Genomic DNA, 22,697 nt, shown 5'->3' with positions numbered 1-22,697 from the left:
GGTTATTTTTCCATTCTTCAGTATTTCAGAACTCAGACCCTCTTCCTTTTCTTTTCATTTCATTAATTTTCCACTGGTCCTTTAAAATTTCATAGCATCTTTCCCTCCAGTAAACAAGAGGAAAAAATGACAATATCATTTCTGAATCCTGTGAGAAAAGCCACAAGCTCTGGTCCATATGGTGCCTGGGAGGATGGCAGATACTTCTGTGCATCTCTGCAACGTGATGAAATGGTCCTAAGATTTGGGTTGGCAGAGGTGGCCTTCCAATTTCTGCTGCAGGGAACAATTTCTGGGGAGGCCACACTTGCAGCAGACTCACACTTAACTTTGAATGGGTAACCAACCATTCACTTTGGGCTGAGGAAAATGAACTGGGTAGCTTTCTTTAACTCATGCTTGACATTTGCACTTACTGTTTTCCACTCATTTTACTGAGCATTGCTCTTGGGTTTTATTGGCTGAGCTTTTAAATCCATTTGTCCTCTGCCACCTCTCCTTCTCCCTTCACTGAGGGTCTGTGTGCCCCCACTAGCTCAGTGGAGTAAGAGTCAGAGAGTAGATTGAAGATGGGCTTCATTTCTGAAGTGCAGTAATGACATACACTTATTGTTGGTGTTTTGGGTTTTTTTTCCTAAATAGCTATTTTTGCTCTTAAAGGATTTAATTTTGTTTTTACTAAGAACAAAATAATCCAAACTGTTATTTGAGGAAAAATCTCATTGCAAGAGAAGGGAAATCTTGATGTTATGTTTCTTTTAAAAATTATATAGCTTTTGAAAACCATACAGTTTCTAAAGTTGAAATGCTATAATCTCCACTGTTTAAGTACTGATCTGAATGAATTTGCCTCACTACCTTTCTGCTTTCTCTTTGTATAGATGATTTGCTCAATATTATGGAGAAAGTCTGCGTGAAAGCCTGAAACTGAACTGATTCCTCCTGTGGCTTTGGCCACAGCACCATCCATCTGCTAAATCACAAACAGCAGCCACATCCAAGGCCAGCTGAGTCTCCACAGGATAAAAACGAGACTTATGAGAGCAGCTAGAGAAGAGAGGCCATCAGGATCCAGAGTCTTCCCACTGTGGTCTCTGCCTCTTGCTTCACCATTTTTATCACAGCCTTTCTTTCTTAAATAAGGATAGACCACATTTTTATTTCTAGGGAGGAACTGAAAATCCACCATACTGAATAGGAAGTAAGTTCAGTTACACCTTCCCCATCTCTTTATGAGATGCAAGTCAAACCTCAGATAGGATGCCATCTCCCTCACTCTTTGACTTCTTTCTAAACAAATTCAGAGCTGAATGACATGGCTTGAATTCATCTCAGTTATTAGTCAGAGAATAAAGTGAAGAGTAACAGCATGTATCAATTAATTTTTCCTCATCCACATCCCAGCACTGTTTTTCCACAGTGAAACTGATTAATACAATCTCTGCAGAATCACAGAATCACAGAATCATCTAGATTGGAAAGGACCTTGAAGATCATCTAGTCCAGCCATTAACCTAGCACTGACAGATCCCAACTACACCATATCCCTAAGTGCTATGTCAACCTGCCTCTTGAACACCTCCAGGGATGGGGACTCCACCACCTCCCTGGGCAGCCCATTCCAGCACCTAACTACCCGTTCTGTAAAGAAATACTTCCTAATATCTAGTCTGAACCTTCCCTGGCGCAACTTGAGGCCATTACCTCTCGTCCTATCAGTTATTACTTGGCTAAAGAGGCTCATCCCCAGCTCTCTGCAACCTGCTTTCACAAAGCTGCTCTATGGTAAAAGTAATCCACAACTGCTTCCCATTGAGTTTAGCCCCAGTTTCTTTACTGAACACCTTTACTAGCCAGGCATGGTGACCAGAGCTGTGACTAAGACTTAGGTAGGAAAGTAAACTTTAATGAAGTGCTAAATCATTATTTTTAGTACCTGTAGAAAGCTCATGATCCTCCCTGTTTTGCTTACAATATCAGTATTTGGATATATCTTTTTAATATAGGTCAGGAATTAAAAGATTCAGGAAAAGAAAGAAGTCTTTACTACTATTTGCAGGTCTGCTAGACTTAACAACCTGCTTTCTGATGTCCTAGCTTACAAGCCCTTGTAACCACTGGAAACACTCCTGGAGGGTTGGAAGAAAGCAAATAAGGCACTGATTTAAAAAATACAGAAGAACTAGGTTGATCATTACTATAATTTTTACTTTGAACCACAGTAAGACAAACAGTAAACAAAAGCTCTACAAGCACTCTGAATCTGTAGGAAAAAAATGATAGAAATTGTTGTTCAAAGGGCAGGGAGCAGCTTTAGGTTTTGGATCTGTAATGTCCAGCACAGTGGGGCTCTGACCCTGACCTGCAGCTTCTCAATGCTGTGACAACGTACATATAAAAACCTATCTCCTAAACAGGTAACTATGTCAGGACTGGTAAGAAAGAAATGCCCTCAAAAGCAGGCTCCCTTCTCTGTTCTCATCCCCAGAACTTTTGTCTGTAATGTTTGCCTTTTACCTGGATTCCTCATGGAGGTTCAAAGAAATGGTTCTTATTTCCCAGGCCCTAAAGCAGCTCCTTGTGGGCAGCACAGGGAAGTTGTGCTACAGATTTCCAGAGAAGAGGTTTGGCCCTTGGGATAGCCTAGGCAATAGACACCCATATTTTGGATATCTGGACTGAGACAGACTCCAAGACCTTTTCTGGAGTGCTGTGTCTGCTCTGGCATCCTCTTCAAAATGAATGTGACCAACCAGAAAGAGTTCAAGGAGAGTGTGCAAAAAGCTTTGGATATGTGGAAAAATATGCTTCACAAAGACAGAGTTGAAGCTCCATTTGTTTAGCTTACTGATGAAGTCAGCAGATGGTTTGCTTATAGTTTATTAGCTCTTATGTTAAGAGAAGGTATTTGATATTGAAAGGTGATGTAAAGCAAGGCTGGACTCTTTTTTTTCTTGAGGAATAATTTTACTTTAAACAGAAGTTACTTGGCTCAGGAGAGTTCATTCACATAAGAGGGAACAGTAATTCCCTTAGGGGTATTAAGGGATTGAGTGGATGAAATACTGCAGATGTTACGCAGAAGGTTAGAGTAGATGATCATGATGGTAACTCCTGGCCTTGAAACTTGACTGTTTCATAAAACTTCTGGGCGGAGGGATCATAACAGAATGTACCACGGGATTTTAGAGATGCTTATAAAATCCTACCTCAGCATTCACTGAACGTGTCTGGAACAAGAACTGTGCTGTCCCACGCATTCAGATTTGGCTCAAGAATGTTAAACTGAGCATAAAGAAAGCTAAATGACAACGTAGCATAGAATAGGAGGGATGGCTGGTGATGTGGCCTGGGTATTTAAGATCTTTACAAGCAATTGTGAACAGAAGATAAACAACACAATCACAGTGTGCCACACTCAGAGAGAAGGCAAATGTCATTGCAGAATAACATGTCATCTGACGGCAGAAAATAACCCTCTCATACTACTTTCAAAGGTTACTTCAAAGCTTACAGTCAGAATGTTATCAAGACCTCGGGTTTCAATATTTGTGTTAAGCCATATTGTTCAAAAAAACATTTTAAGGTGGAGCTTGATCAGGTTTTTGAAGGTCCTTATAGGATGTAGTCACCTGTGGTGGGAGGGGAATAGGAATGGTGATTCAATAGATCTTCTCCCATTCTGGGCCTCTAAAATGTAGGAACTGTGTAAAAAGAAGGATCGTTATGCAAGGGGGCAACAAGCATATCTGCTCATAAAGATGTGCCAAAATCCAAGCTTTTACAGGAATTGTAGCTAATCTGTGTTCCTATGTCTTATCCATGTCTGCAAATTTGAGTTACAACTTGTATGCTGAGCAGCACTGTGATTTCACAGTGTCCCCTAGTCAAAAGGAGCTCGGAAGGACAGACCCATCAGTAGTTCAATGCCGTCACCGCGTTGTGCCACCTGGCTACCTGCCGAACGTCACACGGATCCTTCTCACTATCCCAAGATCACTGTAACATGCTTGCACTGAAATATCATCAAATAGTAGAAAAGTTTGGGTTGGAAGGGACCCTGTTTCAGAGGGATTACTAGTGGTCCATGGTCACGTCACTGACTAGTACTACTGCTGTCAGGCCTTTAATCAATCAAAATATGAAAACCCATGCATTAAGATATAACAATGTTTTAAATGAAGTCTCAGAATACTGCACTAAGTATTTTCCACAACTGCCAGAGTTACAAAATTTCTGCTTTGTAGGAAATATGAAAGTATTTTTGTTTGAAATGTAAACAGTTTCAAATGCCAAAATTCCCTTCGGTTTTCAGCCAGCTCAACAGGACAACAGCACTGGCTCAGAGAAAGGGGAAAGCATGCCACCTTGAGTAGTGAGACTGACCTTATGCTATTCTCTCTCTCTCACTGGCATCTTCTCATCTAGAACTGAGGATTTTTGCAAACTAAGGTCTTTACTGCAGTGTCCCCGTTTACCAGTTCTATTCATAAGTGCATGTGCTGTCCAGTGGCTGCATGCAGTATTTCCCCCATCCCAGAAACAGAGACAGCATTCAGATTCTTTCCAGTTTATTTTCAGGAGGGTGCTGGTTTGACACTGATACTCAGAGGCAAATATTTATTTGGGGCAATCCAGTTTATTTATCCTGCATTGTTTTTCTTCCTGGACCAGTGGGAACAAACAAGTACATTTCCTTGTTGGGAAATGATGGTTGGACTTTTCAGAAAGTTCTCTGTCCAAAAGAAGTTTTGGGTCCTGGTTTCTACCCAGGGCCACACTCTTTTTTGCTGTGTGATTGCTTTCACCTTATTTTTACTCTGTCTGACTTTTAACAGAGCTCCAGCCAGGTAGCACTCCAATGTCTTGCTCTGTAACTTACCTCCAAGGAAATCCCTAGGGCCACATCTCAAGATGTGTGATCAGTGGCTTGGGGCTGGTTTTGATTGTGTCAGCCATCATTAAATGGGAGGGATGCTGGGGGGGCACAAAGAAAGAAATTGTTTCTTTCTTGAATGTGCTTAGTCCACCACCAGCTTTTACCAAGTCTGTGATTTATAGCAGTTATTACCAGCCTCTCTTGGTGCATAATGTTTACATATTGCCTAACCTGTGCCTAACTTCTATGTACTTTTCAGTTACAAAGACTACTGGTCAAAATGGTCAAAGGTACTATTACCATAAAACATCAGATGCTTTTTACTAGAAAGTTGTGATACTCTTCAGTTTAGACAGAGGCAGATGTCTGTACAGCTAAAGAAAAGGGTTAACATTTTTTTGAACATAAAGCCTGTATTATTCAAGAACTGAAGAGAAAAAAGTCCAGCAAAATAAAAGTTACTGTGTAAATAGAGTTGGGAGGGAAAAAAAAAGCCGTCTTGAAAAAAGCATGATGTTTACATGACACATTTTGGAAAAGTTCTGTGCCATTTCAAGGTAGTTGTAGTTGTAACAGGACACCTGGTTGTTAGACCATATGGCTGGAAGATTTTTGCAAGGTAGAAAGCCCACAGATTATGGCTTTGGCTACCATTCAGCATATGAAATCAAGGAGAGGAGGAGTTTAACAAGTGTGAGAGCACTGTCAAAGCTATGACCAAGCAGTGGTTGCACTAGTGGTGGGAGAACCAGCTGCACTGCTGCAGCTGTGGCACTCGGTTCTGCTATGTGCATTGTCCCCCCAGGGGTTCCTTGATGACAGCAGAAGTGACTGTTTGTGCTTGGCCTGTCCAGAGCCCATCAGCGCAGCAGCAGTGGGAATGGCCACTGGAAGAAGCGGTCTGTCTGTGGGTGAGTAGGGTATTACAAACACTCAAAGGATTTTTGATTTAAGGCCTGCAGTGCCTCAGTGCTTTAGGGAGTGGATTTGGCTGTAGACAGAGAGAAAAAGTAGTAAAAGAAGAGCTGAGAAAGTGCAATACAGAATTTTTCAAAACCACTGTTTTACCCCGCCTTTGTTAAAAATTCAAACAAATACCCACTAGCTGAAAAAGTATATTGAATAATTGGATTCTAGATACTGTGCCAACAAAACACACATGGGCCATGGTGATAAAAGGTTTTCTCCCGGTGGAACAAATCACTTATCAGGCTATGATACAAAGTAAGGAAACATTTCAGTACAAGTGAACTTTAGCTTCACAATAGCTGCAATAAGGGAACGCTGACTTTCAGCTGCCTTATTTGGAGGAGAACTATCCAGACCTACCCACAGCTTTTACTTATCTGCTATTGTGTAATTTTTAATGTCATATTTGCTTATACGTGCCCCATAATGACTATTTTCCACTAGAGACATGTACAGCTACTATTATGCAGCCTCACATGTTTCCTTCAAAATTTCTTCTCCCTCTTTTCTCAGCCACTTTGTCTCTCACTTTCTTTTCATATCTTGGCCATTTCCTGTCTTTCATTCATTTTCATATTATTCCTTCCCTTTCTTTTGTCTCTTTCTTTCCTTTCTCATCTTTCATATTCCAAGTCTGACACAAAGCCCATAGACTGTAATTTTTTCTTTTAGTACCTATTTCCTCCTCAATAATGTTTTCATCAAACACTTGAGAGAGAAAAATTTGGAAAAACTTTTTCATTTATCCTGAGATATTTATTCTTTATGTCCTTCCTCTACCCAAGAAAACTAGCAGTTAGTAGAGCCGCATCTGTACTACGGTTTGGGGTGCCAGGGACTGGAATGAGACACAGGGTTGTGATGTAGAGTAGTGTCAACAATGGCACCTACATTTTTCATTATTCTAATATGAAAAGAAAGTTGAGATTCCCCTAAGAATCACAGTTAAACTGATTTGAAAAGCATTACAAAAAATTAAGCTTGTAGTAGTGGCATAACAGGGAGGGAAAAAGAAGTGTGGAGAAGTGCTGCATCAAACTCCCGTGCCACCGTCGATGGAGCCGGGCTGTGACCCAGGACTCGGTGCCCCAACCATCGCTGCTGCAGGGATGTCTGGGCTGTCGGTGAGCCCAAGACCTGGGCAGGCTGGGCAGGGATGGCCATGCTGCCCATGTGTAAGCCAAGCCTGCCTTGAAGGCACCTCACTGCAGGTGCCAGATGACCTGCCCCATCACTTATTCTCCTGTCTCACTGTGAGGTTGAGGCATTTATTCACAGGTTGTTATTCCAAGAACTGTTTCTAGCAGCTGTTTCTGCCTATTGCTGATGACGCATTTTTTTTTCTCCAGCACAGATAGTCTTAAAATATGGATATTTAAGTCTCATGAAAGTGAAAAAACTGAAAAGAAATACAAAACATCCCCACAAGCCCAGCGGGTGATACCACACTGGCATTATTTAGAGCCCTTCCTCACTTTTAATCTGGTTTTGTTTGTTTGTTTGTTTGTTTGTTTTTACTAGTGCTAGAGAAATGAAGGGAATCTCCAAATTCCACCTGAGGAGGACATACTTTTGATGTTCAACACATGTTTGGAAGACATCCATGACTTCTTAACAGGAGGTAAAGCGATCCCAAATGCACCATTGTGCACTTGTATTAAGGAGACTAGAGGACACTACCTAGCCTAAGACAAGGCTGTTGCAGTTTTCTTCTTTCCTCTCCTCAGCAAAGAAAAGGGGTAATAAGGTACCAGGCTACTCCGCCTTGTTGGAGGCAGCAAGTAGTGCCATATATGACCTTTTGTTACTTTGACATGCTGCCTTATAAGCTGGTAGCTTTAAGAAATGCAAGGCAGAAAAATTTAATCTCCTGGAACATGATGTAAAGTCATTTAATTATTTTTAAGACATTCTTTGAGAATGACTGGATTGCTGCTTAAGGTGGGGCGTGTGCGTGTGAGTAAAGGTTTGCACTTAACCGAAAAAGGCCTCCTGGGTGTCCCAGAGCTGTTAAAGCAGCCTGTTTCCTGGGCTGGCCTGTAAACTCTGGGCACTTGGAGATCCTGGATGCTTTCCAGCCAGGCTGCCAATTTTCAGACAAGCATGGGTAATTCTCAGGCTCACCCACTCCTACCCACAAGCTGAAGTTTCTATTCTCCTGACAGCACAGTGCTTTTCTTTGGCTATGCTCCCACCCAGCACCCACAGCACAACTCCAGCCCTGCCATTGCAAAAGGTACAGGCTCCTGAGTATTGATGGGTGAGAGCTGGATTTTTTTGGTCTACAGGGAAAGCAATGGGTTTGAAAAATTCTTCTTTCTCAGAATGCAACAAAGGCACTCCATTTTTCTCCCAAATTTCCTATGAGACCAGACTATACCCCCAAAAAACACCCATAAAAACCCCTTTTTGAACTGATCTCAATGTTTCATTTTGATAAAAATGCAATGTCTCATTCTTATTCCACCTTGAAAACTATTTTTTTCATGTACAATAAAAAAAAAATCAAACCCTGCTAAACTGTCTTTTCAAACTGAAAAACTGGAACATTTGCTTCCAGAAAGTTCAGGTGAGACCTTCATGGAAGACTTTCCCTAAAAATTTGTTTTTCAAAATGAGCTATCTTTGCCCAAATTAGATAAAACCCTTTGTTTTTAACAAAATAGCATTTTTTTCTGGTGGGAAAGTAGTTACCTTGGAAGATTTCTATGCAGCTCTATAGTGGGCTGGCCTATGGAGATACTGCGGATGATTTATCCATCAGTGGTAGAAAAGAGAAGTGTTTGGACCAAAGCTTGAACTAGGGTTTCCCTTGGCCTTCTCCTCTCACAATGATGTACCTGCTTCTGCTTCCCATCTCCTGGCACAAGCCTGCCCTACCACTCCCCTAGCCTGTAATATAGGCACAACTGAAGATTAGAGAATAAGGGCTTCAAGCATTGAAATAAGTCAAAAAGTTATTCTAATTGAGTATATACACCTCCACAGAAACGTAGTAAGATCTAGTTCTACTCCACAGTGGCTATGAGATTCAGTGCTCTTCTTCCTTGTTATTACATTTTGCTCTTGAAGTAGTATTGTCTCCAAGAACTGGATCCAAAGATCTTTGAAGCCAACTAAGAAAATCTCTTAGGCTGAATTTTCCCATAATTTTGAAAAATTTGGCATTTATTTATTTTTTTTTTTTTTTTAATTTTGAAGGAGGAAAATCTACTAGCTTATTTATCCTCTTTTCTTTACCAATGCCAGTTGTGGTAGTACTGGGTTTTGAACTGAAACTCTTTTGAACTCTAAAACTAAATTACAGCAGTAGAGCTGTAAAAAAGCTGTTCTAATTCTGGGAATACAAACATTCAGTTGCCTCTCAAAGTCTCAGCTACCATAAAATGCCTAACCTGCACACCTTTTAAAACCAACTCCTCTGCTCATCACCACCTCCTCCAACCTCTAGTCGTAAGAGTAATCTTCATCTCTTTCCTCCTTATACAAAAGCTGATCTAAAAGAGAAACAAAGCAGGGTTGTGGGAATAGAGATGTTTCTCCTCCTGTGCTGGGTGGAAGAGTACATAGTGCTGCTTTGTTAGTGAGAGAAAGGTTTTCCATCCGTTCTCAGCCAAGGGACTGCGTTCACATTTCAGCTGACCAGACAGGGCTATACAGCTCTCAAAGAGTTTCTGTGGCAATGGGTGAAAATATTTGTATCTGGATTTGTCTTCTGCTGTGTTTGTCAACACCAGTAAAGGTCAATGTTTTTCCCTGGTCAGGGAAAGATGTCTAGCTTTACAGCAGCATGAAAGCTGAAAGAAGAAAATCAAGCAGAAGTTTTGGCAAGTGGCTGATCCTTCACGATCCAGGAACCATTAACCTATTAAAATGAAATTGTTTCTTTTTCTGTCCCCAGGACACTTCAGTCATTCCCATAAGTGCTGATCCTTCCAAGCAACTCAGAGAAAGCTGAGTCTTGCTGTCAAAGGAGCACGTTAGCAAAGCTCCCCAAAATGTCCCTGTTCATCTCTTCAAGCAGACACTGCAGAGGGAAAGCAATAGCCTAATCAAGCCATAATATGGAGAAAGAAAAGAGATGAACTGCAATAATTCTCTTTCCCTCTTGCTAGCCCCAGAATTTAATTTCTGGCTTTTAGGCTCTGCTGAAGTCTAAACATAGCAACATGGCATTGAAAGAGAGTCTTTCTAAATTTTAGGGAATCTCTAGTCTTGCATTTAAAGTCTAAAGGAAATATAATGCCTATTCTGCGTATCTTCAAAATAAATCAACAACCAAGCTCGATTCCTATCCTAGTGTTGTTGGAATGAGAAGCTAGATTCATAAAACGTTACACTATGGAAATCTAGATTAAGAGTGCATTAAATCTGAGTCTTGCCCAGTACATGGATATTTTCCTGTCAGATCCCAGTCTCTGCAACATCTTTTTCACAGTATTTTGTTCAAGTGTATCTCCCCTACTTCTTCTGACTAGAAAATGAATACATGCAAGACCCAGACTGCTTGATTCTGGCAGCATGAAGCAGCAGACATTTAAAAATGCATTTATAATTTCAAGGAAGCCATTCCAGGTTGCTTTTTCAGAGTGTGATTGAAAGTAATTTTGAAAACGCAGAACACTAAAATAAGAGGAAGATGGAGACACGACTATCTGTAGGCTCTCAGATTTGTTCAAGGAGATCAGGATACTTGACAGCATATAAGAGTAATTTCTACTAAGAGTAGTTTCAAATAAAAATTCATGGTTTTCCTCAACTAATGGAAAAAAAAGTTGCCAAATGGCACATTTTAAGGTTAACACAGCAATGGCTGTTACTCATGCCCACTATTGCATATAAAGTGAATACAGAAATAACTCGGCAACGGTTTGAATTGGCATTGGGTTTTTAAATCTGGTGGTTCTGATTTTAATTTAACATATCCTGTGGTGCAGTGTGTGAAATATGTACTTAACCCAGATTGTTGTGAGCTGAAAGCACACTCGTGTTTATTTTACATTATTTGCTGTAGTTTGTTGAAAGCCAACATTCCTGGGCAGTGAATGCAGTGGGGATGAATCATTTGAACTAGGTGAGGGGTTAGCAGCTGGAAGAAAATGAAAGTTAAATAACTGCATTAAATTTCAGCAAAATGGGTTAAAAAATGTAACTAGAGAAACCGCTATCTTCATTCTGAGACAAGGAATTACGACACTTATTTTTCTATGGGTTACCTACCAGTACTTTTAATGCCAGCAATGATTAGAGGTAACTAACATCACACATTTCCTACCTTCAGAACTGAGGCGCTGAAGCGAAGTTAAATACAAATTACTACCAGGAGCTGTAGCGAATGCCTAGTGTGACAGTACAGCACCAGGGAATTGATCCTAATGATTTACTATTCATATCACCATAGTTCATAGGAATCTTAATCAAGGACTAGGACATCACCAGACTGAGTATTGAATGGTTAAGGAAAAAAGATGGGCCCTGTGCTGGAGAGCTTAGCACTGAAGCAGAGGCAATGGGAAATGACAAAGTAGGCAAAGAAGAGGGAAAGCAGAAGGAAATGATGGAACAGCAGCTTTTGGCAGATCAGAAATGAGCTCAGCACAGGGGCAGTTCACAGTAAAGATTTTCTGAGAGCATCCCGGAGGCTTTTAATGATGATTTTGACAGAAGACAAGGGACCGGCTGCGCGGGCGTTTGTGGCGTGCCCGTCTCACGCCTGAGGAGTGGTGGGAGTGAATGGGCAAAGGTGCTTGTCTGAAAATCTATCAAGTGAGGCTAGGCTCGTATTAAGGGCTAGCTGAGGGCAGAAATTATATCTAGTTAGTGAGTGATGCACTGGGGGGCCTTGAGAGCAGAGGGAAGGGGCTTCTGCTGCACATAGCAGAGCAGGGGAAGGGGGGCAGAAGCAGCAGCTGCAGAGCCAAAGCCACTCGTGAGGAAAGGATGCTCGTAGCAGTGTTTGAGCTGGGTACAAGTTGGATGAGACAGTGTTTGCCGAGGCCAGAAAGAAAAAGAGGTGGGAGTAGCTGAGATTCCAAATGCCAGAAGCCTGCACAGGAATTTTAGCTGAAAGGAGATGAAAGGCCACTGCATAAAGATGGTATCTAGAAAAAAATAAAATCACTGAGGATGTGAGAAGAAGTCTGAGCCAAAGATGTCTCCTAAGGATGCCTGTGGGACAGGCAGCATGCTCCCGAGGCCAAGCAGTATGTCCCAGGGCTGTCAGCTGAGCAGCTTTGTTCCCACCACGCTGGGCTTCAGCTGGGGGATTAGGTGTCTTTTGGGTGGTGTCAGAAGGACAGGCCTCCACTGGGATAGATGGAGCAGGGAAGCAGATCTGTAAATCACCAGTGAGAGGGAATGGACTCGAAAGACTAGAGCAAGGACAAGAAGCCAGTGGGCCACCAAGTGAGGATAATGGCTTCGTGGGTGTCTGGCCTGAGAAAGACCCAGGTGCTTTCCCCAGGGCTGTGCACCACTTCTTGTGATTTCACAAGCTGGTCTGCAGAGGTGTCTTGCTGGTCCCTGACTTTCTTCCTCTGCCTTTAGCTGCTCTGCTCTCCTCGCTTGGGTGTGAACAAATACCAAGGAGACTGAGGGCAGGCTGACACATCTTGTATCATCTTCCAGCATTTGGAAGATCAGCATTGGTGAAACCTGGAAGAAGCAGAAGTGCTGAAACCTGCCAAAGTCAGGAAATCAGTCAGGTGGAGCACTGTGGAGTACAAAGAACTGGGACAGAGGAGGCAGAATAGCAACAGAGGGTTTCCTTGAGCTAGCTAACAGGTGAATTGCACAGCAACAGGGTTCATCATCACTCTACTTACCCGATTTCAATTTTCAGAGACAGAAGGGTTAGTCCTTCATCATCCTGTTGGTCTGGTCCACATGGCAGAGACTCAGAGCAAAGCAGTTATTCACCACGGATCGATTGGAAAAGGACAGGCCCTCTCTAAAAACAATAAAGTTACATTCACTGGAGACTGTATCATGTCTACGAGCAATAGGGGCTGGACTCATGTAAGATGAGGATGGTTCTATCATTTTGGGCCTTCTTAAGTCTGCATTTAGTGTACAGCTTCCACAGCTGTACTTAATGCAACTTTTTGTTTACCACAGGCTCTTGTCCTTCAAAAAGCATGGGGATACCTTGTCTGGACAAAGCCCTTGTTAAGCCAAGTAAGTGTTTCCTGGTCACTCTTTTGAGTTACTTCTTTAGGCTGAGAGATACCGACATATGGACGCTTACATTCCTGAGACACCTCTGGATATGCAAGCTTAAATTCAGTGCACGGGTACCGCCTCGCGTTTCGGCCTGCCCCGATGGAGCCGCGGAGGCTGTGGCTGCAGATGCTGGTGCGGAGCCCTGCCCTCCGTGCTGCCCGGGGCACGGCCGGGGCACGGCCGGGGGCCGCCCCTCACGCCTTGAGCTGTCTGGGGACAGCGGAGGGACCCGGCCGCGAACGCCCGCCGCGCCTCGGGCCGCATGGGCTGAGCCCCGCCCTGGCAAGGCCGCGGGAGCTGCAGGGGCTCAGCCTGGGGCGGGGCGCGTCGGCGATGGCCCCGCTGCTAGGAGCGGAGGCGCGGGGCGCGGGGCTGCCGGCCTCGGGGGCTGGATGAGAGGAGCGGGGGGCGGCCGGGCTGCACCGCGGGGCGGCGGCCGCCCGGGGGAGCGCAGGCACCGCCGCCGCCGGCCTCAGCCCGCCCCGCCACCGCCGCCGCCGCCGCCCGCCCCGCCGCGCCCCGGCCCCGCGGCCCCGCGGGAGGAAGCGCCTCGCTTCGCAGGCGGGAGCTTACAGGAGCTGGCACCAAGTTGCAGCGGGCGCTTTCGAACCCCATTCAGAATAAAGTATCTCCCCCTTCCCCCCACCCCCCCCACCCCTCCACCGTGCGTTACATAAATTTAAACTTTTCCATTATCGAAGCTCTCAAATATTCTGAGAGAGGTTACAAAATGTGTTTACTTACAAATTTGGAAGTAGCGACAAGACGCAATGCAGTGAATTTGTCATCTGCTCATGACTAGCAGATGGTCCTCCTTCTTTGCGAGCAAACTGCGTGAGTCACATCTTGCCTGGTTCGTAGAATGGAACCGAGCAGCTCTCTGGCACCAGGGTGGACAGTGTCACCCACCGCTAATCGTGCCACCTGCCCACACGGCCAAGGGCCTCTCTTGCACTGGGCGGATTTCACTGCGCCTTTTGCAAAGGTTTGTTATTCCTCCTTCTTCCACGTTAGATTAATTTGGGTGCGCTCCTGGCTACAGAGACGGCTTCACGTGGCTCTTGCAGTGCAAAGGGATCTTTAAATGGGAACACATCACATTAACATTTTACAGACGATCTGAAAGAGATAACTGTGAGTTATGCTTAAACAGACTCATTTTTTAGCACTGGATGAAGCCAAAGTGGGGATTGCAAAAAAAGCCTTTTGAGACCCTTTTGCCTGGATTCAGTGCTGCTGCAGGCAGCGCTGTGAAAACCCAGTTCCCTGCACCAAGGCACAGCACATTGAAGGTGGCTCTAAACTCTGCTGTTAGTCAGTAGCAAAAAAAAAAAAAAAAAAAAAATTAATCTGGTGCAACTCTACATTGGTTCAGGGGTCTGTGCAGAGCTTGCAGGATTGGAGTTGCTTGTCCTGGTAAACAGATGAGGCTCAATTTTATTGCAGGTATGTTAGAAAGTTGTTTTCCAAGGATAAAGTCATCAACCATCCTCTTCTGCCATCCCTCTCCTGGTCTTGAAACAATTATTTGACCAGCTATATTCACGCTGATTTCTCTTGTTAGTTTTTTTCCTCAGTCATGACAGTTTCCTTGTTTTGTCTTATCATGTAAATCTGCACAGATGAGTGGTTTTCCTCTGTACCTTTTTTTTTTTTTTTTTGTGGATTCTTCACAACAGAACAAGAGGGAGCAAGTTTAAATGATACAAAGATGAGATGCTAAGAGTGATGGGGAAAATTCAGGGAAGATATCAACCTGAAAATGTTTTGAAATGCTTTTTTGCAAAGTGGCTAGGTTTCAAGTTGACAGGCTCTTTTAAAATGAATTCATTTCCAAAGCTGTCACTTATTTATATGGCATAATACTTGTTGCTCTTTGCTGGATGCAAGAGTTCCACTCACTCACACCAGCGACGTGTAAGTTATGCGCTTCTGCCGGATGCTCACATGTTTGCACAATGTGAGACACTTGAATTGAGCTTGACTGTCTTTAGGTAGCAGAGTGCATGTGAATAATGTAAGGAAACAGTTCTGGGTTTCCTTGCTTTTCCTTTTCTTCTGAAATGTTTTCTTGCCTGGCTTTCATAGAAGAGCACTCCAGATCAAGGCACTTTTTCTTTTCATAGGTATGAACAGACAAACAATCCTCTTGTTTCTGAAAGAAATGCTAAAATCCATGGAGAACAGTGAAGAAACTCTCATTTATTTAATAGTAAATCATAGCCTGGCACCAGTAGCTGTGATTTGGGGAGCCAGGAGCTGGAACCAACCTGTGAGCACCATCGTTACCCACAGTGCTTTAGACTCCTGCCACAGCAGAAAGAAGGTGCTGCAGATGAATGCTAAGATCTATTTCTGTGCTTCAGGAGGGGAGAGCTTGGAGGTGTGTCTCTGAAGTCAACAGAGCCACAGATTCACCCTGGGTGTGCTGTTCTGCTCCAGCAAAATCCCCCTGTACCTTTCAACTGGCTACAGAGGAAAACGCTGGCAACTCCAGCTCATGGTTTTGCGGTCTCTACTACTACTTTGTATTGGAAAATGAGGGTTTATGGGGATCAGAGGAGTCCTAGAAGTGAAGTCACGGTCCTTGAAGGCCCTTACTTGGGCCTCCCACCTCTGGCAGGTGGGACTTGCTGGCCCCTGGCATGTCTCAGCCCCAGGCAGAGTGCAGCCGTAGCCCATGTCTACCATTTCTCCCAGTGTCTTTCATTTCTGCTTCAGAGGTCAGATGCTGCCCTGGGAAGTTGCCTCCATGCAAGGAGATAGAGCTTGGACTGATTTCTCTGCCTGAGCTCCTCATCAGTGGCCATAAGGGTGCTGCTACTGAATTACTATTCAGTATGTGGGTATGAGAAAGGGAGGAAAAACTGAGGACAGTGGGTATCTAAGAAACATGGGGGGGGGGGTACTTTTAGAGGTGGATCATCTTCAGGTTTGGGAAGGGTGACATTCATGGGAGCCTGTAGGGACTCCATCCAGCGCATCTAACCACCAACAGGAGAGTCCTCTAAAGTGCTGAGAATAGGCTTGTCCTTTTGGTCCCTGACAAGAGCCTCCTCTCTCCTCTCACTGCTGCCAATAAATCCAGGATTAGGAAGCTGACAGCCGCCTACACGCTCTGGAAGAGTGCAGTGACCACATGCAAAATTTATAGCCTACAATATTGCCGTAGGTGGGGATATAAAATACTTTTGTGGGGTTTTTAGGCTTGGGATTCCCCATGGATGCTGGCAGTGACATACATATCCTGATACATTACCCCCCCGCAGCCAGGCACACTGACAGGGAGGGCTGGCAGGCCACTGTGTTCCATGCCACTGCAAAGTCCCAGGGATAGATGCTGCCCTGTGCTAAGTCCCAGGTGCTCTGTCAAGGTGCAGATTACCTATGGATGGCACATTAGAGCCTGGCTTTTGCTCCACAATCAAATTGATTTGCCTCCGGTCAGTGCTGTGCTTCTTTTGCTCTGTCAAAACCCTAAAGCCCTGACTGGTTGCCCTTTTGAGCAAGCTCATTCACCACCTAGGACCCTTCCCTTAGGGCCTCAGCAGCTGACTATGTAGATGGTCCTGCACAGACAGGCTCAGCCCTGAGCTAAGCTTTCTCCACAGAGCCCTGTTTGCCTGCTGGACTCTATGCAATGCCTGTGAGACCAAGAGTAACAAGATGCCAACAGTGAGAGACTGGGGTCACCCTGTGGCTGCAGTTGCACCTCTGCCCCTGCTGCAGCATCCTCACTTGCCCACAAAACCTTCAAGTCTCAGGAGAGCCCTAACAGCCCATATACAGGTGCCACCAGGTACTCCACTTGTAGGCATGGACAAGAGTTGAAAACTGTACTGGGTCTGGCTGAGCCAGAATTGGTTTTCCTCTATATCAGCCCTCATGGTGCTGTGTTTTATGTTGGGAGCTGGCAGGGTGTTGATAGCACACTGGTGTTGTGGCTACTGCTGAGTAGTGCTTACACAGCACCAAGGCTCTTTCCGACATTTCCCCCCAGTGGGACCGGGAGGGCAAGATCTTGGGAGGGGACACAACCAGGACAGCTGACCCGAACTGACCAAAGGGATATTCCATACCATATGACGTCTGCTCAGTATAAAGCTGGGAGAAAGGAGGAAGGGGGTGGGGTCACCCTTGGTCCTCCGAGGCAACCGCTACGCATATTGGAGCCCTGCTTCCTGAGAAGGCCCGACATCGCCTGCTCATGGGAAGTAGAGAATAAATCTGTTTTCTTTTTTTTGCTTTTGCGCGTGGACCTTTGCTTATGTTAAAACTGCTTTTGTTTTACCCACAAGGGTTGGGTTTTTTTCCTATCTTATTTTCTTTCCCCTCTTTGCCCTGTTGAGAAAAAAAGGGGAAGGGGGGGGGGAAGTGATAGAGTGACTTGGTGGGTACCTGGCATTTAGCCAAGGTCAAACCACGACAAAAACAAACCCTGTTGTCCTCCTGTGCTTCCATGCACTGACACAACTACATGCTTTGCAGCTTTTGGGACCTCTACCCTGTGCATAAATCCCATGGGCCATGCAGCCCCTCTCCTCCTTCCTCCACATGCTGTGTCAAAAAGTGAAGGGCTCAGAGAAGCCAAAAGTGCAAGAATTTAACAGCAGGGATCTCTAAATAGGGTGCGGACAGGGAGCAGGACATGGGCTTTCTAAAACATGGGTACTGCAGCTGCCTGCCAGCCACTGTCAGCATTAGCCTGGTGACTTGTCCCTGCTGACAACATGCACTGCTTGCCACTGATGCTTCACCAGGTTTGATGACCCCATGCTCATGGAGGGGAAGAAGGCAAGAAGAGACTCTGGAAAGGTCTGTGGGAGGCCCAGGAAAGCTAGTGTGAAGCCTGTAGGGGGAAAACAGGGACAACGGCATTACAGCTCTGGTGGGTAAGGGAAGAGCAACTGACATCATCGACCTGGACTTGTGCAAAGCATTTGACACTGTCCCACATGACATCCTTTTGGTCATGGATTTGATGGATGGACCACTTGGTGGATAAGGAATTGGCTGGTTGGTCACACTCAAAGAGTTGCAGTCAATGGCTCAATGCCCAAGTGAAGACCAGTGGCGAGTGGAGTTCCTCAGCAGTTAGTGTTGGGACCAGTGCTGTTTAACGTCTTTGCTGGTGACATGGAGAGTGGGACTGAGTGCACCCTCAGCAAGTTTGCTGCCGACACCAAGCTGTGTGGTGCGGTCGACTCGCTGGGGGGAAGGGATGCCATCCAGAGGGACCTTGACAGGCTTGAAGAAGTGGGGCCCTGCAAACCTCATGAAGTTCAGCAAGGCCAAGTGCAAGGTCCTGCACATGGCTTGGGGCAATACCATGCACAAATACACAAAGGATTGAGAGCAGCCCTGAGGAGAAGGTCTTGGGGATATTAGTGGACGCCAAACTGACTATAAGCCAGCAATGTAGACTCACAGCCCAGAAAGCCAACTGGGCTGCATCAAGGAAGTGTGGGCAGCAGGTCGAGGGAGGGAATCCTCCCCTCTCTTGTGAGACCCCCACCTGTGTACTGTGTCTATGTCTGGGGCCCCCAATATAAGAAGGACATGGACCCGCTCAAGCAGGTCCAGAGGAGGCCACGAAGATGACCAGGAGGCTGGAGCACCTCCCCTATGAGGACAGGCTGAGACAGTTGGGGTTGTTCAGCCTGGAGAAGAGAAGGCTCCAGGGAGACCTGACAGTGGCCTTCCAGTACCTAAAAGGGGCCTATGGGAATTATGGGGAGAGACTCTTTATGAGGGAGTGTAGTGGTAGGATGAGAGGTAGCAGTTTTAGACTGAAAGAGGATAGATTTAGGTTAGATATAAGGAAGAAATTCTTTAGTGTGAGGGTGGTGAGACACTGGAACAGGTTGCCCAGAGAAGCTGTGGCTGCCCCCTCCCTGGCAGTGTTCAAGGCCAGGTTGGACGGGGCTTTGAGCAACCTGGTCTAGTGGAAGGTGTCCCTGCCCATGGCAGGGAGGTTGGAACTAGATTATCTTTAACATCTCTTCCAACCCAAACCAGTCCATGATTCTATGAAAATAAATTCAACAGAACTTGTGAATAAAAAGAAGTGGCATAGTAAGCTCACACAGGCTTGGCAATTTTTGTTTCTACAGTGTCTGAGATCCAGGTCCTGAAATCTTAAGTAAAATCATTACTTGAGAGGATGAAATGGTAAAGGCATGCCAGCCTCACCTGTGTCTTCTTTGTTGCTGTTGGAAATAATTACAACTGTGAAATTTAGATGCTATGAAGGATTGCTAGCCAGCACCTCTGAGCTGAAACTTTCTTGTAGTGGGGAGGTTTCTCTTTGCTTTGAGTTCGCTTTTGAGTCTACTGGGATGAATGCAAAATATGATTAATTCCTGAAAAAAGAACTGCTGCATCTCCATTGGAGATGCTATGGGTAAATGGGAAGCTCTGAGTTATGTAGCCTGCAATTCACAGTAAGACTTTAAATAAGGTACCTGGGAAACTGCAAAATCAGCAACCACTGGAAAACCCATCATCTCAGTGTTGGATATTTGAGAAAGGGGAGAAACCTTGCTTTGAAACCAGCACAGCTACCTTGCCTCTAAGCTACTTAGTTTAAAGCTAGCTCAGTGAGAGCTACACAAGCTTCTCACTGAAACCAGATAAGCCTAGGAATGAAATATTAAAGAATAACTTGCTGTTAGATAACTATAATGAAAAATACAGATCTCCTGATTCTACTAATATACGACAGTAGTGAGTCCATATAGCTTCCCCATAGCTTCCAGCATGAAAATGAGTGGTATTCATCTGTCTCAAAAAGACTTTGCCAAGATCAGCTATTTCATGTTTAATGAGTGCTTTGTATATCTCAGGTGAAGAAAACACAATAAAAGATCAGAAACAGAATTTTATTTCTTGATTTCCAGACCTGTCTTAGCCTCAAGCAAGGGAGAAGTTTGTACAGCACAGTTAATATGATTAACCATGACTGAAGCCACATGTTTCCTAGACTGGAAGAACTGCTAAATCTCCAAATTCTGCCCAGTCATGTCACTGAAAGTGATACCATACACCTGAAGAAGATTGCTACACCCAAATGTTTATTTTTCCAACGATACTAGTTGACCTACTTTTGCCTACCATGGGAGGTACAAGCTGTTCCTATCCAAATGTCCTGAGATCATCTCAGATTCATGGGCTCTCCTTCTTTGAAACCTGTTCGAAGTGATGTTCTGAGTCCAGCCTGGCACAGAGTTCAACATCTCACACTCCCCTTTCCAGCAGCGTTTGCATGACTGGCTGAGGCTGAAGAAAGATGACCTCTCCCAACAAGATAAACCAAGCATTTGACTTTCTCTCAGAAGAAGGTGTGGTAAGAACATGATGTCAACCAAGACACATAAGGGAGAGCCACTGGTCCCACTGCATGACCGTCCTGCCTCTGGGAAGTGCTGCAGGAGGAAGGAGCATGAGCCTCTGGGACCAGTGCTCAGGAGGAATCCAGCATCCACCGTTGCATGCCAACTGCTAAATAGCTACTTGCAGCTGAATCCAGCTCTTCTCAGTATCCAAAAAAGAGAGCTGAAGTTTTACTGAAGAAAACCAAGCCTCTGGTCTCAGGGGATATAAGATACACTTTTGTTGTTAATGTGTATATTTGCCTTGCTGCGGATGTCATCTAAAGCTGCATAGGAGGAATGTAGCTGGAGGCTTTTTCCAAATTTGTATTATTTGGGTAGACAGGCTCTGAAATAAACCTGAAACCTGGGAGGGGTGGGAGGGATGGAGTCTGTGCTTGAACCTTAACCCCATGAGCATGCTTCCCAGCTGCTTGGGCTCTGGCTGTGCAGCCCAACAAGCATACCTTGGGCTCTCCAAATTGTCTCATAGGGCAGCATCGTGTAGTTAACTCCAAGACACAATGCTATGGATTGATGGGGGTTGTAACTTCTTCCTTAACTTTCTGACTATTGATGTTTTCTAACAAGAAATCCAAACAAGGCAAACGGGTGAAGAAAGGCCTTGCAAAAGAGAAGCAAAATGGGAACTGATTCAAGCGTCTGTAATTAGCTAATGGCTGTGAACATTTATGAAACCTCCCAGCAGTGGCAGCAAAGTGCTGATTCTAGAGAAGCGGCTGCCCTCTTCCCTGATGTCTTTAATCCTTGCAGTCCCAGCTGCAGTGGCTCGAGTGTTGGAAAACTCCACCCTCCTTCTGGCCTCTGATCAAAATCAATATTTCAGAGAGAAATGCAGAAGAGCAAAGGAGTTAAATAAAAGTTCAGATAAGCATAACAAATATGGGAAAGATGAGATCCTCCAAGCAGAGTGCTCTAGAAAGCACTCACGTTAATCTGGGCAAGGCTCTCATCAATTGCTGTGTGTAGAAAGAGCTATTCTTGGACTCATAAGGAGGTAAGGGATTTATTTCCTCAGCTGCATGGAGTCATGCTATGAGATATCATTAGATAAGAATAATTAGCTTTTGAGCTTTCAACGCACAAGTGTTTCCCAGTGTTTCCAGTCCTTTCCAAAAAGACCTTTCCTAAGTGGTAGACAGGATTTCTGTGTCAATTAACTATATAATCCTTACAAGTAATCTCTCTGTGTCTGTGTGGTAAGTGTCTGTGTTGCCTTCCATCTGAGAGTCTCTAGATGAGCTTGGTAATTAATACTTTGGTGTGATAACAAAACAAAATATTAAAGTGTATTTTAATTTGAGCAGTTCAGCAGTGATCCACCAGTGTGGATTTAATTTACCTGGCAATACCTTGACTACAGTTAAGGCAAATCACAGGAAAAATGATGGCAAAATCCAGAGCAGTCACTTCAGGGTATTTGGTTTCATGGTTGCAGTGGCAATATGAGGAGCTTGCACTAACATACAGAACTGAATTTTCAGAGTGTGGGAAGCACGTGTGCAGAGGGTCTGATGATTAACTTTCTGGCACCAGTTGCTTTCCTGTGACACCGCACTCATTACTTCAGGCAAAAAACAAATCGCTCCGTGACGTTTAGTTGCTTCATCAGCAGAAAAAACTGTTCAGCGCTATCTTCTGCCAAACCTGAGCCTTCTCTTCCTTTCTGTGCATATGGAGGGTCCCCAGGAGGCATACGGAGGGTCTGTGGCGCCATTGAGTAAGAGACCAGAATGAAGGTGGGAGGAGTACAAAGGGATTCCTAGTGCCCAGCTGAGGTTATTGTGATGGAGAGGAGTCCGGGGACAGTCCATTTTATGGAAGCATTTGAGATCTACTGAGGTGTTTAGTTTTGCAGAGCAATGAATAATTTTTTTGATTTTCAGAGCCCCAGTCTTGGTCTCTTGTAAAACTGAGTGTTATTCAGATCTGGACCACAGCCTGTCACTGCTAATTCTCATCAAGAATTTGACTTCCCCTCCAGAAGGAAGGGTTTAAACTCAATGCTTTTCCTTAAAGGCAACACATGTTTTATTGAGTGACCCAGTGTCAGAGATCCAAGGAAGCTTAAATGGTTAAAAGTAAAAATGAGGGTCCAGGACTTAAAGAGACTGTCTGACTCCTGGGAGGAGTCACTGCCACAGTGACTGCCACAGAATCACTGCCACACTGCCCCAGTGGTAATGGGACCAAACTTGATAGGGATCCTACAACTTCTAGTTATTCCCACCCACCTT

The 22,697-nt window shown here is 44.6% G+C and overlaps 1 long non-coding RNA gene across 1 annotated transcript in view; it reads right to left on the bottom strand.

Annotated features, from left to right (window-relative positions):
* The window catches only part of LOC141920175 (uncharacterized), a 43,524-nt gene extending 29,389 nt beyond the window's left edge, over window positions 1-14,135 (bottom strand). The window contains exons 1-2 of the long non-coding RNA XR_012622241.1: window positions 13,814-14,135; window positions 12,673-12,797 (exon numbers count right to left, since the gene is read on the bottom strand). This is a non-coding gene — a long non-coding RNA (uncharacterized LOC141920175). The remainder of the gene's footprint in view (window positions 1-12,672; window positions 12,798-13,813) is intronic.
* Window positions 14,136-22,697: the final 8,562 nt, after the last annotated feature.

Source organism: Strix aluco, chromosome 2 (genome assembly GCF_031877795.1).
Source record: "Strix aluco isolate bStrAlu1 chromosome 2, bStrAlu1.hap1, whole genome shotgun sequence".
Taxonomy (NCBI): Eukaryota; Metazoa; Chordata; class Aves; order Strigiformes; family Strigidae; genus Strix; species Strix aluco.
Note: the sequence above shows the minus strand (reverse complement) of the source record. Positions and strands in the feature narration are given on the sequence as shown.